This window comes from Symphalangus syndactylus, chromosome 17, assembly GCF_028878055.3.
Source record: "Symphalangus syndactylus isolate Jambi chromosome 17, NHGRI_mSymSyn1-v2.1_pri, whole genome shotgun sequence".
NCBI classification, from domain to species: Eukaryota; Metazoa; Chordata; class Mammalia; order Primates; family Hylobatidae; genus Symphalangus; species Symphalangus syndactylus.
Window position 1 is genome coordinate 77,323,418 of NC_072439.2, and position 16,580 is coordinate 77,339,997.

The 16,580-nt window shown below is 36.9% G+C and overlaps 1 protein-coding gene across 1 annotated transcript in view; it reads left to right on the plus strand.

Moving 5' to 3' along the window:
* The window catches only part of NAALADL2 (N-acetylated alpha-linked acidic dipeptidase like 2), a 955,512-nt gene that overhangs the window by 751,525 nt on the left and 187,407 nt on the right, over positions 1-16,580 (plus strand). The gene's annotated exons all lie outside the window — the stretch shown is intronic.

Below are 16,580 nucleotides of genomic sequence, written 5' to 3' on the forward strand. Positions count from 1 at the left end.
AGATTGTGGACTATGGGCTAATTTATTCAAAACATCATTTTTATTAAAATATTGTTCCTCTTTTAATCTTTTAATTAAGATTAGCTCCACTTTTTCTTAAATCTGCATTTTCTCTTTTAAAAAATTTCCACAATATAAAATTTATTATAAGCAGTTTATCTGCAAAATATGTCCCGTGGCCAGTGCTTTATGTATTGAACAGGAAATCCATTCTATAAAGACACAGAGAGCCGGCAGTGCAGACACAAGAGGTACTTTTGTTCTGCTCTTTTTATCCCCTCTCTCAGTGTGTTTTTCGCCTTCATACTTCCACAGACTTCGACATACATCTTGAATGCAAAATGAGACAATCCTTTAAACATTGTTATAACAATTGTGTAGGAGTTATGAAATTTGGGAAACAATGAGTCTTTTAGATATAAGTTGATTTAATAATAATCTCAGTTTTATAATAAGTTAAATTCATGGAAACTATACTGATCCTTCCTTTTTCCATCACAAGCTTAGTGAATGTCTATAATATGCAAAGTATAAATTGCTTCCAGATCATAATTGAAATTGCAAATGTTACTATTTTGCCACTATGCATAGCTTACATTTTATTTGTATCATTGACTTTTATTATTTGTAAAATATTTACCAAACAAAATAAATGCTGATGTGTACCACTATTCTGAGCTATCACCATAAAACATACACCAAAAAGATAATCCTCTTGATCCAAGGCCCAGTGTGATTTTTTTTTTTTAGTAGTAATAATTGTTTGTACTAAGCGCTCTTTCTGTGTTGAGCCAGTTTTACTTTGGAGCAGCAGTGTATAATTGCAGGATCACGAAATAGAATGAAAATAAACACCCAGATTAACAAAAAGTTTCCAGTTACAGGTCTATTGGCCGACATAGGGATTGAACACTGATTTTGGCCTCATCATCACAATTCAACTGAGCCAGCCAGTAGGGAAAAAAAGGTGTAGTCTGAAACATTGGAAACAATGAGAAGTGTACAAAGAACACAGAATTTTTAAGGATATTAATATAACTAAAGACCTCCATTTAGAAATTAGAATGGTTTTATTAGGCCGGGCACGGTGGCTCACGCTTGTAATCCCAGCACTTTGAGAGGCCAAGGCGGGCGGATCACGAGGTTAGGAGATCGAGACCACAGTGAAACCCCGTCTCTACTAAAAATACAAAAAAATTAGCCAGGCGTGGTGGCGGGCGCCTGTAGTCCCAGCTACTCGGAGAGGCTGAGGCAGGAGAACGGCGTGAACCCGGGAGGCAGAGCTTGCAGTGAGCTGAGATCGCGCCACTGCACTCCAGCCTGGGTGACAGAGTGAGACTCTGTCTCAAAAAAAAAAAAAAAGAATGGTTTTATTAAAGGAAGCATGGAAAAGATTTCCATTAAAGAATGTTAAAATACATATATGTAGTATTTATATCATGGTCATATTTATAGTATATATGGCATATTATTTTTAATAAACATATGGAATATGTTTCCTTTTTTAAATCCTTGTAGTTTACTTACATAGGCATATTTATGACTGTGTATATAATTATTCCATTTTGGGGACTATTGTTATAATAAATTCATTACCAGAACTCATATTTTGTTTATTCTTAACCTTTTTTCTTTCATTACAGTGTATGAACTAAGCAATGGATAAAACTGTAGATGCTAGACAGCATAGCGGAGGGGAAATTAACTTACTTCTTCCCTCTCCCATCTCCCTTCCAACTGCAAGTCACTAGTCACCTTTGTATTGTGAATGACTTGCAGTTTTGATGAGGAGTTTAGGAAGGGTACTTGGCAATATTAAGTGGCACTATGGTGACTAGAACAAGCACTAGTCTCTCAAAGTCTATCCTGAGCTGTCCCACAAATTATTTCTCTTTATACTGGGTAAATCAGTCACCTTCTTTATGCCAGTTTTTTTTCAATGCAAAAAAAAAAAAAGGAATTTACCTAACTTATAATCTTTTCCAGCCCTTGAATATCAATTCCAAATTTAAAATAGGAAGCTAAAAATTAATTTCTAAAAATTGTTAATAAACTTGTGTTTGTTGAGATTTTACTCTTATCCATTTACATGTTAAGGACTTAAACATATATCATCTCATTTAAATACAAGTAGGAAAACATAGAGGATCGCCCTATGTAAGTAGATTTTTCTAGCTTTCTTAGCAAATTAGGAAATGAGAGTTGTTCTGCGAACAACAATCTGATAACTAATGGCATTTGTCTACATTTCTGTGTGTTTATATATTCTTGTCTCTCTTCTTTTTTGCTTATTTAACAATATCAATGACTGTGTTTTTTTTTTTTTACATGTTCAGTGTACAAATAATGACCTGTAGCATAATGAACATTTGTTGAATTGTTACAGATGAAGGAGAAAGGATGAGAATACTTAAGAATTTTTCTCATGACCACACAGATGGCTATGATACTTTATTCTCAGGATCTTAAGCCATTGTATTCTAGTTTTCTGGTCTTCCAATGAATTACCATTATTTACTATGTTGAATTTTTAATCCACAAATAATACTATAAAAATTCTATCAAATATTCTGGACATTTTTGAGTCATAAAGCCATCTTACCATCTTCTTCTCTTTTGTGTGGAATTTTTGATCATGTGTGATTCTGATAAAGATTCAGAGACATTCTATTCACATGAACATGTTTATCAGTGTATCTGAAGAAATACTAAGCACTGGAGATGCAGTTTAATAAGGTCCACTAATATAATAATAATAATGTGTTGGCATTTACTGAACAGTTCTCTGTGCCAGCAACCATTCTGAGTGTTTTGCTTATTGTTCTCATTTAATGATATTGAATATTAATATATAACTATTAGTATAGATATGAAAATACAGTGTGCTATATATGCAAATATAATAACAATATACAATAGTACTCTGAAGATGATATCAAGATCCCAATATTACATGTGAGAAACTGATTTTAGAGAGCTAAAGTGTATAATTAAATTCAACAATGGTGAGCAGCAGAGCTAGAATTTAAACCCAGGCCCCAAATTTCTACTTAACTAAGTCTACCATGCTATCTGTGTGGAGAGTTTTGTGAGAATTATTGCTCTTCAGATTTGCTTATTCTATCAAATCACAATAAGATAACTTAATAATTGTATAGTTAGATGTGGTACTTTGATTAAGGCACTTTTACAAAGGCAAATAATAATTTCAAGTGAAATTAAATTTGCACACTAAACTTTTTTAAAAATACCTTATAATTGTGAAATTTGCTCACTTATAAATTGTTAACTCGAGAGAGAATTGTCATTTGTAAAATATTGGTCATAAATTTTGTTAAAAGAAACAGTTTTTCTATTTTTTTTCCAACTTTAAATCGCCCTTCAATTGATTCATAAATCAATCAATTACCATTGAGAGACCTGAGGGCAGCAGGAAATTGGGTCCAAGTTAAAAAGAAAAAAGAGGCAATTTGTTTTAAGTCTAGAAGTTTAATGTTCAATTGAAGTTTAATCAGAAGTGACCCATTGTTTGAAAAGTAGAACATCAATGTCTTTTTAATTTCACTGTCATTAAATTAGGACTGGAGAAAATCGAGATAATTGATTATTCTCAAATGAAAATTAAGGGAAGATGCTATCAGAAATCAACTAAAAGTATATTTTCTTTATTTATATTTTAATTTACAAAGGAAATAGTCTGTTCTATGTTGGAGGTTGGATAATTTGTTGAAGTGAAGCATAGTATATAGTCTTCAGAGACATTCATTGAGAGACAACCTAAGCCATACATGTTTTATCCACTGGGGCAAAAATATTGGCTTTCATTAACAACTATTCATTCAGTTAAATGGAATTTTTGCTTTAGTGAATTGCAGAATTAATTTAGTGCCTTTATTGGTTTCCAAATGAATAAATGAAAAGAATGATAAAAATAAATGGATTTTGCTAAAGGAAAACATTGCCCTAAATTACAGATACTCCAGAGATCATTCTTAGCCTTTGAAATTAAATCTATCTGTACTCCCTAGAAATACATGGAAAAATAAAGACTTGCATGTAGCCCTTGGTAAGTAGTAGCAGGAATAGAAATATATACATAATTTATCCAGGGACATCTGACTGTATTAATATGAAGTCATTCATATTGTTGCCAAGTGAAATCCCATGGGGTGGGCTACAGGAGAAGAGGGAAGGACAGCTGGGACAGATTTAAACAACCATTCATTTCTAGAATGGTGTCTTTCTTATTTCTGCAGAATTTTACGTATTGGGCTTAATTGACAAAAAGATTTTCAAATAACAATGAGTACTACAGTAAGTGATAAAATCTAGATAAACTGCTGTTCCTGGTTTCATTTCCCTGGGTGTTTTCACCCAGATTATGAAACATGAGGTCGTGACTATAAAGGTACTCTCTTCCTATTCTCAGCCAAAGGACTTCGAAGGGCTATAATATCTCTCTCAGGATTTGACGAATGTATTTGTTTCTTCTTAAGCTGATGTTTAGATTCTTTCGCCCTTAACTTTAAGACCTTTAAATCCCCCATTTCTTTCACAGTTTATTAAATACAGCCCTGAGAAAAGCCCTGACTGACTGTTGAACAGAAAGCTTTTCAAGAGGCTAACAGGCTCTGACCTCAAAGAAATGCTGGTGTTAAATCGACTTGAGGCTTTACCAGAGAGACCAGCTTTTATTAATACTAAGACCACATTAAAGTTTGGATTCCTTATGATTGAGACAATTTCTCCTCCTCACCACCCCAAATTTGAGAATATCATTTTTTCTTTTCCTACCTTGAAATTTGTGTAAGTTCTGCATTCTCAGTGATATATGAAATGTAATTTTGTATGTTAATAATGTTATTCATTGTGTTACCATGACGTTGGGTGTGGTACCTGTACTCCAGGCATAGCCAGGATCCACCACTGAGAGCTGAATCACTTGCAACAAAATATGTTAGCAGAGTTGGTAAACAGCTGGGGCTCTGAGCCTTGGGAGTGTCTTTCCCTCATCCATAATGACTCTTCCTGGACCCTCCTCCGGGACTTCAGATGACTGGGTGTTAAATAATTATGGAATCATCTATTGGTGTGTCTGATATGCAGAACATCTATCTCCCCAAAGAAAGGAGAAAAGCTAAAGAGAAAAGAGCTCTCAGTTAACCATTTAATGACTTGATGTTATGGTACTAATTCCTTTACTAAACAGTCCAAACTCCATGTGAAAAGAAAGATACCTACTTCATTAGTAGTTAGTGAAATGATCCAAAATATTTTGGAAAGTTATAGTTTCATATGTTCTGTCTTAAAAATTGAAATATGATAAAGTAGTGCATAGACTTAAAATTACTGAAGAATGGGCAAGCAAAGATTTTAAATTACAGCATTATGCATAGTAGTGTATTTTATTCATGTATGAAATTAAATGAAATGAACATAAATTTTATTTTTTCTCACCTGAGATGATTCTCAAAAATGTATTAATAAATGCTATACTACATTATAATTTAGCAGGCAGGAATAGAAATACATAATTTATCCAGGGACATCTGACTGTATTAAATATAAAGTCAATCGTATGTTTCATTTGGCTATTGTCTATATTATAGACAATGTATTTTAAAATGGTTAAGAGCATAGATAATGCCTGTGATTATTTCCTGGTTTTACTGCTTGGGCAAGATATTCAAACTCACTGTGCCTCAGTTTCTTCATCTATAAAATTGGGATAATAATAACATTTACTTCACAGGATTTTTCTGAGGGTTAATTGAGCTACTATTACAATGTATTTTAGTATCATTTGCCATTATTCATAATACATAAAATACTTTTTCAATTCATATTATAGAATACAAGAATTGACATAATCTCCTATACATTAGGATATATCCATCTATAGATATTCTCTTTACTTTGGGGAATATCTGTAGATAAACATATACCTTTTACACATCAGTGATTCTCAAGAGATATACAATATCCCACAATATACTGCTCTCACAAAGTAGGCATGCCAGAATCTCTCTCTCTTTTTTTTTTCCCAAGACGGAGTCTTGCTCTGTCACCCAGGCTGGAATGCAGTGGCACAATCTCAGCTCACTGCAACCTCCACCTCTGGGGTTCAAGCAATTCTCCTGCCTCATCGACCTGAGATTACAGGTGCAAGCCACCATACCTAGTTAACTTTTGTATTTTTAGTAGAGACCAGGTTTCACCATGTTGGCCAGGCTGTTCTCGAACTCCTGAACTCATGACCTGCCCTCCTCGGCCTCCCAAAGTGGTGAGATGATAGGCTTGAGCCACCACGCTTGACCTGGCATGCCAGAATCCCTTAAACAATCCAGATATTTAGTATTTATTTTTGAATGATACTTGGCTTGAAAATGTTTAGAACCTCTAGCTTAAATTATAATACATATTTTATGATCAGATTATTTTTAAGTGTTGATAGCATTGTGACATTCTACCAGGTAGTATTTAACATATATATTGAAAACTCTGTTAAGCCTCCTGCCTATCAGAAAATCTGTATTATCTTGACATTTTGCTGTGTAGCTATTATATCTATAGAAAAGTGATTCAGGTTAGTGTTTTGTTTATTGTTTTGAAGTCATGAAACTGCCTACTACCCTTCTAAGGCTATTTATTATTGAAGGAGAAGAATATTTGGATATAGTGTTTTGAATATGAGTGCATGTATAAAACTCAGCTGATCAAGGTTGAAATTTCAGTCCTGACACAAGATATGAAACTATAAAAAGTTAAATAAATTTGCTGAAAATCAATTTTTTTAATTTCTAAAACTGGCATGACGAAAGGACCTAAAAGATTTAATAAGTACTTCTTAGATATTAATTAATTCTTTAGGACAAATGAAATGAATCATAAAATAGAAATTCTGAGATTGACCTAAAATGCCAACTTTAAATTTACCAAGTAAGGAGGTTAGGACAAAACAAGTAAACAACAAAACAGCAATCTACTCTCAATTTATTTCATAAGAGAAAAAATATTTTAATATCAAAAGACAGCTGAAAACACAACTTCAGCAAAAAGGACAGCTCTTTGATTAGAATATTTCATGCGCGTCCCTGTAAAGAGACCACCAAACAGGCTTTGTGTGAGCAATAAAACTTCTAATCACCTGGGTGCAGGCCGGCTGAGTCCGAAAAGAGAGTCAGTGAACGGAGATAGGGGTGGGGCCATTTTATAGGATTTGGGTAGATAAAGGAAAATTATAGTCAAAGGGGGTTGTTCTCTGGAGGGCAGAGTGGGGGTCACAAGGTGCTCAGTAGGGGTGCTTTTGAGCCAGGATGAGCCAGGAGAAGGAATTTCACAAGACAATGTCATCAGTTAAGGCAGGAACAGGCCATCTTCACTTCTTTTGTGGTGGAATGTCATCAGTTAAAGCAGGAACCGGCCATCTGGATGTGTACCTGCAGGTCACAGGGGATATGATGGCTGAGCTTGGGCTCAGAGTCCTGACATTCCTGTCTTCGTGTATTAATAAGAAAAATAAAATGAAATAGAGGTAAAGTGTTGGGATGGTGAAAATTTTGGGGGGTGGTATGGAGAGATAACGGGCGATGTTTCTCAGGGCTCCTTCGAGTGGGATTAGGGGCAGTGTGGGAACCTAGAGTGGGAGAGATTAAGCTGAAGGAAGATTTTGTGGTAAGGGGTGATATTGTGGGACTGTTAGAAGAAACATTTGTCATTTAGAATTATTGGTGATGGCCTGGATATGGTTTTGTATGAATTGAAAAACTAAACGGAATAAGAGAAGGAGAAAAACAGGTTATTAAAGGTCTAAGAATTGGGAGGACCTAGGACATCTAATTAGAGTGCCTAAGGAAATTCAGCATAGTCCTGTCAGCAAAGATTATTTATTTACTTCAGGAGTTAAGAGTGGCAGTTTGGGGATAGCACCAGGAGATATCAGCTGTGATGGCTTGGGGAAACAGTGTAAACCGGCAGTGTAAACAAGAGCAGGGCATTTATGAGTAGCTGAGAATGATGAGTAGGAGTATGACTAGACAGAAGATAGTAGAGATGACAAGTTTTTTGGGGGCACATTCTAAGTTAGTCTGGTGTCTGGAATGAGACTGGGGCCTAATAAAAAGGAGCATCTATACAGGAGCTCAAATGGGCTGTACCCTGTAGCATTCTGAGGACAGGTCTGACTTCTGAGAAGGGAAAGTGGTAAAAGTATTGTCCAATCCTTTTTAAGTTGGTGGCTGAGCTTGGTGAGGTGTGTTTTTGAAAGACCTTTAGTCTGTTCTACTTTTCCTGAAGATCGAGGACTGTAAGGGATGTAAAGGTTTCACTGAATACTAAGAGCCTGAAAAACTGCTTGGCTGATTTGACTAATAAAGCCTGGTCTGTTATCAGACTGTATAGAGGTGGGAAGGCTAAACTGAGGAATTATGTCTGACAGAAGGGAAGAAATGGCTGCGGTGGCCTTCCCAGACCCTGTAGGAAAGGCCTGTACCTATCCAGTGAAAGTGTCTACCTAGACTAACAGGTATTTTAGTTATCTGACTCGGGGCATGTTGAGTAAAGCTAATTTGCCAGTCCTGGGTGGGGGCAAATCCTTGAGCTTGATGTGTAGGGAAGGGAGGGGGCCTGAATAATCCCTGAGGAGTAGTAGAATAGCAGATGGAACACTGAGAAGTTATTTCCTTGAGGATAGATTTCCACGATGGAAAGAAAATGAGAGGTTCTAAGAGGTGGGCTAGTGCCTTGTACTGTAGCATAGCCTGCCTTTGCTGGTGTGTGGCGATTAGGCCTGGTGGAACTGCCGTCAATAAATCAAGCGTGATCAGGGTGAGGAACAGGAAAGAAGGAAATATGGGGAAATGAGGTGAATCAGGTGGATCAGAGAGATAGAGTCATGGGGGTCAGGTGTGGTATCAGGAATAATGTGGGAGGCGGGATTGAAGTCCAGGCCAGGAACAATGGTAATTGTGGGACTTAACAAAGAGTAAGTACAGCTGAAGGAGCCGGGGAGCAGAAAGTATATGCATCAGATATGAGGAAGAAAATAGATTTTGGAAGTTATGAGAAATGTAGAGAGTAAGTTGAGCATAGTTTGTGATTTTGAGGGCCTCTAAAAGTATTTTTGTGTGTGTGTGTGTGAGATGGAGTCTCGCTCTGTCACCCAGGCTGGAGTGCAGAGGCGTGATCTCGGCTCACTGCAAGCTCCGCCTCCCGGGTTCACGCCATTCTCCTGCCTCAGCCTCTCCGAGTAGCTGGGACTACAGGCGCCCGCCACCACGCCCGGCTAATTTTTTTGTATTTTTAGTAGAGACGGGGTTTCACCGTGGTCTCTATCTCCTGACCTCGTGATCCGCCCACCTCGGCCTCCCAAAGTGCTGGGATTACAAGCGTGAGCCACCATGCCCGGCCTCTAAAAGTATTAGGGTGGCAGCAGCCGCTGCACAGAGACGTGATGGCTAGGCTAAAACAGTAAGGTCAAGTTGTTTGCACACAAAGGCTACAGGGTGCGGTCCTGGCTCTTGTGTAAGAATTCTGACCACACTAACCATGCCTAGGAAGGAAAGGAGTTGTTTTGTAAGGGATTGAGGTTTGGGAGATTAATCAGACATGATCAGCAGGGAGAGCACGTGTGTTTTTATGAGATTTATGCCGAGATAGGTAACAGATGAGGATGAAATTTGGGCTTGACTGAAGTAATGGGGGCTGTCTGTGAAGGTTGCGGCAGTACAGCCCAGGTAATTTGCTGAGCCTGATGGATGTCAGGGTCAGTCCAAGTGAAAGTGAAGAGAGGCTGGGATGACGGGTACAAAGAAATGGTAAAGAAAGCATGTTTGAGATCCAGAACAGAATAATGGATTGTGGAGGGAGGTATTGAGGATAGGAGAGTATATGGGTTTGGCACCATGGGGTGGATAGGCAAAACAATTTGGTTGATAAGGCATAGATCACGAACTAACTTGTAAGGCTTGTCTGGTTTTAGGACAGGTAAAATGGGGGAATTGTAAGGAGAGTTTATAGGCTTTGAAAGGCCATGCTCTAGCAGGCAAGTGATAACAGTCTTTAATCCTTTCAAAGCCTGCTGTGGGATGGGATATTGGCATTGAGCAGGGTAAGGGTGATTAGGTTTTAATGAGATGGTAAGGGGTGCATGATCGGTTTCCTAGGAGGGAGTAGAGGTATCTTATACTTGTGGGTTAAGGTGGGGGGATACAAGAGGAAGACGCAAAGGAGGCTTTGGATTGGGAAGAAGGGCCGCAATGAGATGCAGCTGTAATCCAGGAATAGTCAGGGAAGCAGATGATTTAGTTATAGTGTCTCAGCCTAATAAGGGAACTGGGCAGGTGGGGATAACTAAAAAAGAGTGCATAAAAAAGTACTGTCTAAGTTGGCATCAGAGTGGGGAGTTTTAAGAGGTTTAGAAGCCTGGCTGTCAATACCCACAAGAGTTATGGAGGCAAAGGAAACAGGCCCTTGAAAAAGAAGGTAATGTGGAGTGGGCAGCCTCCGTATTGATTAAGAAGGGGATGGACTTACTTTCCACTGTGAGTTATCTAAAGCTCGGCAGCTGTGATGGTCTATGGGGCTTCCGAGGCAATTGGGCAGCGTCAGTCTTTAGCCGCTAAGCAGAGGAGTCAGAGAGCCTTGCGCCAGAGTTCCAGGGGCTCTGGGAGTGGCTGCCAGGTGAGCTGAACAGTCCGATTTCCAGTGGGGTCCCGTACAGTTGGGGGAATCCAGAGCTGCTGGCATTCCTTGGCCTGGTGGTCAGATTTCTGGCACTTGTAGCAAGCTCCTAGGGGAGGAGGTTCTGGAGGAACGCCTGGCCACTGTGGTTCAGGCGTTTGGAAGTTCTTGTGTGCTGGAGATGTGGCTGGGGTTTGTCTCACAGTGAAGGCAAGGAATTGCAACTTCTTTCTATTATTGTACACCTTGAAGGCGAGGTTAATTAAATCTTCTTGTGGGGTTTGAGGGCGGGAATTTAATTTTTGGAGTTTTATTTAATGTCAGGAGCAGATTGGGTAATAAAATGTATTTTGAGAATAAGACGGCCTTTTGACCTTTTAGGGTCTAGGGCTGTAAAGTGTCTCAGGGTTGCTGCCAAGCAAGTCATGAACTGGGCTGGATTTTTATATTTGATGAAAAAGAGCCTAAACGCTATCTGATTTGGGATAAAGAAAATGGAGCATTAACCTTGACTTGCCTTTAGCTCCAGCCACCTTTTTAAGAGTAAATTGCTGGGCAGGTGGGGGAGGGCTAGTCACAGAACGAAACTGTAAGCTGGACCAGGTGTGAGGAGGGGAGGCAATAAAAAGATTATAGGGTGGAGGAGCGGAGGCTGAGGAAGAATTGGCACCAAGCTTGGTCTGGCGAGGAGCAGCCCAGGGAGGAGGGGAGAGGTCAGATGGGTCTGTAGAAAAGGAAGATTAGAAAGACTCAGCGACGCTTGGGGTTGCGACTGAGGGGACAGGCAGGAGGGAAAGAAGGAAGATTAGGGATGAGTTGAATTGGGAACAGAGACTAGAGAGGGACAGATGTGTAAAAGAATGCCTGGACGTCAGGCACCTCAGACTGTTTGCCCATTTTACGACAAGAATTATTTAGATCTTGTAGGATGGAAAAATTGAAAGTGCCATTTTCTGGCTATTTGGAAGTACTGTCGAGTTTGTATTGGAGTCAAGCAGCATTGCAAAAGAAAATAAGATGCTTTGATTTTAGATCAGGTGAGAGTTGAAGAGGTTTTAAGTTCTTAAGAACACGGGCTAAGGGAGAAGAAGGAGAAATGGAAGGTAGAAGCTTGTCTTCCTTTTGCCTGCCTTTGCCTTCCTTTTCTGTAGCTATTAAGAAAGACTTCATTGATTTCATTAATAAAAAGGCATTTATATTTAATACTCATCTAGTTAAGCCTTGCAAAGTGTAGAGAAACCAGAAAGGGAAGTCAAAGAATTCTGTGGCTCTCTTCATTCAACAAGTGCTGTAAAGAGGCTCAGCTATCACTTAATTGATATATGTGACGAATTTTATCATTAATTTTAAAATCTTAAAATGAACTCTAGTGTTTCGTTTCACAGGCTTGATCACTTCTTATTTTTGTTTTGCAATTTCTATAGTGTTCTCTGTATTATCTGGATCTGTCAACCTGGCTTTATCTGAGTACTTGACATGCAGGGTTATGGAGAGTAAGTAGCAGTAGATTGACGATGAAGATGTGAATTCCAGTCCAGATTCTGCCACTTACTAGCAGAATCTAGTCAGATAAAGCTTCTGAATTTCAGTCTTCTCATCCATAAAGTGAAGGTGATTAACAACAGTTTACTAATCTTAAATAGTTGTGACTGTACCTGTATCCCTTATCTCATGTTCCCCATAAATATGGGCGCATACTATATATGAATAAAAATTAAAAATTAAAAAACAATGTATATTAAAGCATCACATAAAACCTTAAAACACTGAGTAAATTTTAAGAAATGATGGGATTAAGAAGACAGCAGACAAGGTTTTAGTAATCTTAAACAGATGAGCAGGAAAGCAGATAAAAATTACCAGTACCTCGAATAAAAGAGAAGACATAACCTAGATCCCATTAAAAAGGTGATAAGAAGATGTTGTGATCAATTTAAAAACAATATATTGGACAATTTAGATGAAATAGACAAATTATTTGAAAAACAATTAAAACTGACCTAAAAAGAAGGGCAAGAAAGATCTCTTTAGGATAATAGAAATGTCCCATCGAAAGGTTGTTTTACTTTGCGGTATAATTTATACATAAAAATACATAAATCTGAAGTTTTAAGTTAGATATCTTTTGACAATTGTATATCCATGTAAACACCATCCAAATCTAGAAAACCGAATTTATTTGTAGCTAACCCATAACTATTTAGTTAATACAGCTTTTATTTGTGCCTTACCTAAAGGTTCTTTTATAAATGTAAAATACTTCCATTTTATAGTTAGTCCTGAGTAGAGGAGAAGGAAGGCAAATGTCTGAACTGGAATTAAAATCTTGAGGTCTGCTCTTAGAAGCACTGTTCCAAGCTTTAGTTCAGAAATCTTATTGAAGGCATGGCGATTATACTGTGTTAATTGGTGAATCCTAAAGTGATCCTAGAACCTGTGAATGTGAACTTATATGGAAAAAGGATATGTGCAAATAAAATTATCGATCTTGAGGTAACTGGGTGGGCTCAAAATCCTATGACAAGTGTTTCTCTGAGAGGAGAGACGACAGATAGAGGAGGAGGTCATGTGAAGAACAAAGCAGAAATAAGAGCTACATAGCTACAACTAAAGAATATTTACAGCCACCAGAATCTGGAAGAGTCAAGGAAGGAATCTCATAAAGCCTCAGGGAATGAATAGAGGGGTGCAGAGCCATAGGTGATATCAATATGGACAGCAAAACAAAAATGCTCTTGAGTTCTCAAACATCTTTCTAGCTCATAAGCTGTTGGTTTGTTTTTTGTTTTTTGGGGTTTTTTGTTTGTTTTTGAGGCATAAACTAAAGGGTATCTAGGCTTCAGAGAACTATCTTCAGGTGTAATTGAACAAAAAAACACAATGAATATTATTATTATTTTTTCCTTCCTGATGTGAAATCATACTGCATTGGTCACTTGCACTGTGTTAGGTATAAACAAGTTGTTTGCCTCTTCCTCTTCTTTTGCTGGAAATAAACAAAAACAAACAATTCTCAAGAAAGTTGAAGGGAGAGGATGTAAAAAGAGATCTCTCTGTGACTCCTATGTAGAGTTAATAATAAACTCTGTATAGTTAGTGCTATGAGATCTTAGAATTTGTGGGGCTGATAAATAGGATCTTGGACATGACCTCAGTCATTTTTTTAAGTCAACTTATTAATACAACCAACCTTTCCAGAGTTCCTCCTCATTTTCCCGATCTTTATGCCAGACATTCCTAAATAGATTCTTCTTTTTAGAATAACAGCACAGATTTGGAAGCATTAACAAATACTAATCACTTATTTTACTGCATGGAATATTTAATATTTATTAAGAAAGCTTAATAGCTTGGTGATATCTATTCACTCAATTATTTACCTTCAAAATATCTCATAAAAGCCTCAGGGAATGAATAGAGGGGTGCAGAGCCATAGGTGATATCAATATGGACAGCAAAACAAAAATGCCTTCAAAAAGGCATTCATTATAAGATGCCTTAATTTGTGAAATACTCTGCTAAGTGAACCTTTTATTATTTCTTTGTAGTTGTCCTTTAGCTTTTCCAACCTCCTGATCTGACTAAAAAGTGCGATGTAACAAAAAATTACATAAACATAAATTATTTAGTTAATGATACATGGTATGTATAATAGATAGGATAAGTACACATTCAGTGATTAAGGCAAAATATGTCAGAGATTAGCTTAAAGAAAGCCTAAAATACGAATACTGCATCAAATGGATGTATTTTATTGGCATATAAGAACTTTAAGACTGAAAACATATCTGGATTAATTGAAATGATTCACATTTTTAAGATTGGCATTATAATTAATTCCCCCCACCTCAAAAGTACTTTACAAGAAATCGCAACATGTTTAGGAAGTACAGACACATATATGTACACACTGACATACAGAGTTGATTTCTAGCATCGAGTTTCTAAAAACTGTTTTGTGACATTGTAGAATTATTAATCACTTGTTTTTTTCATGTTTTACTTTGTATATTTGGGTAGAATTAACATTTCTAATATCTCTTCCAGGTCTAAAATAAGGCTACTAAATCAATCTAGATAGAAGTGCAGAAGTGCCTTGAATATTTTGAATAAAGTTAATGCTAGGACCTGAAAAGTGTAATATGAAAATGAGTGTATTCAGAAAACAATGTGCTAATATTGTTCCACATTTGACCCTTGGATGGTTACAGTTCTATTTAAACTCCACATTACCTCAGGTCTATTTTACTTTGAATAGCTATGAGAATGTCATGTTTCAAAAATTATGGGTGTTATTACCTTTTTCCTCATTCCGGCATATTATGAATGTCAGTGCCATTCAAAGCTTGCTTGCAAGTGTTTTAATTTCATATATTAAATTTAAGTATTGATGTGTATGCCTTCTGATTGCAGAAAAGAGAATATTGCAATGTGAGACGTGCATATGGGACTTTTTAGATTTAATTTTATTTAGTCTAAGCAAGGAGTTTTTGATGATATCATTTGATGATAAACTGTGAGTAGTGTTTTTGCTGCATGTTGAGAGTAGATAGATGAAGACTTGCAGGAAATTGGAACAAAAGGTGGGGAAATGATCTTTGTTAACATAAACACACAGAATCTTGGGATATTAATCACTTTGGCCATGGAGAGGTTTCATGATACAGGAATGAAAGTGTGGGCTGTAGCCTCGAATAAACCTGGATTTGAACCCTAGGTCTACCATTTATTCATGGTATGAGCTTGGGCTAGTTCTGGAACTCACTGGTTCTCATTTGTAAAGACGGAGTAATAATAGTTTCTGTCGGATAGGTATGTCTGTTGATTAAACTAGGTGACATGTGGAGGGTACTTGTCCCAGTACTGATACATAGAAAGCACTATAGTTATGCTATTCATCTCAGGCCGTGTATCTTTGAGTGCCAGCTAAAGAGAAGGCATTGATTTTGTTCATTTAATGGCTACTAACCATATGTGACAAAATGTTTTAAATTATTGTTTCTGAAAAACATGCAAAAGGGTTCATTTTGGTGTGGTTGTGAGTTGAAGTTTAGTTAACTCACTCTAACCTAGAATGTAATTACACATGACCCTGGAATATTTTCTTCTCCTCCATGTATGTGCTAACACTGAATTTCACCATATTTACATCCCACCCTCATTTCAATGTCTTTGTTTCTATTGGTTCATCTACTTACAATGGTTTTTCTGGGTAACTTTATTGAACTCTGAATTCCTTTTCCTGAAGACTATGACCCATTAATTTATCCCTCATATTTTTAGTATTTTTAATACAAATACTCTTCTGGGTACTTTCTCTAGCATTAAAAATATGTCCATGTCAATGTTATCTTAAACACAGTGAATACAGTTTTTGTTGATTCTTTAACTTTCTTTAGCTAGTAATCTATTTTTTAACTTTTCAAGATAATCTTAATTTCTAGAAAGAATAATGTAGTTCATAGTTGATGTCTCATTTCTCCTCATATTTACTCCTCACCTGATTTTATTCTGTATCCTGTTCTCGCAACTCCACAGAATCTTCTCTGACAGAAGAAACCAGGTATCTCCAAAATGCCCCCTCTAAGGCATAATTTTCATCTTAATCTTATTGTATTTCCTTGCTTTCTTTTCTGTATTGATTATTTATTCCCATTCTCTACTTTTTGACTCCCATGGAATAACAGTTACATGCAATAACAGTTACGTGCTTCTCCATACACTTTTCTAACAATTCCATCTATAACATCTTCATGAGTTTTGCTTTTATCTTTCCACCTCTTAAGTATTGGTGACACTCAGAGATCTTACCACTTAGAGATCTGTTCTACACTCAGTATACTTCTAAGTCTATGTGTGTTTCACATTACATTTTAACTACCATGTAAATGTTTCTCAAA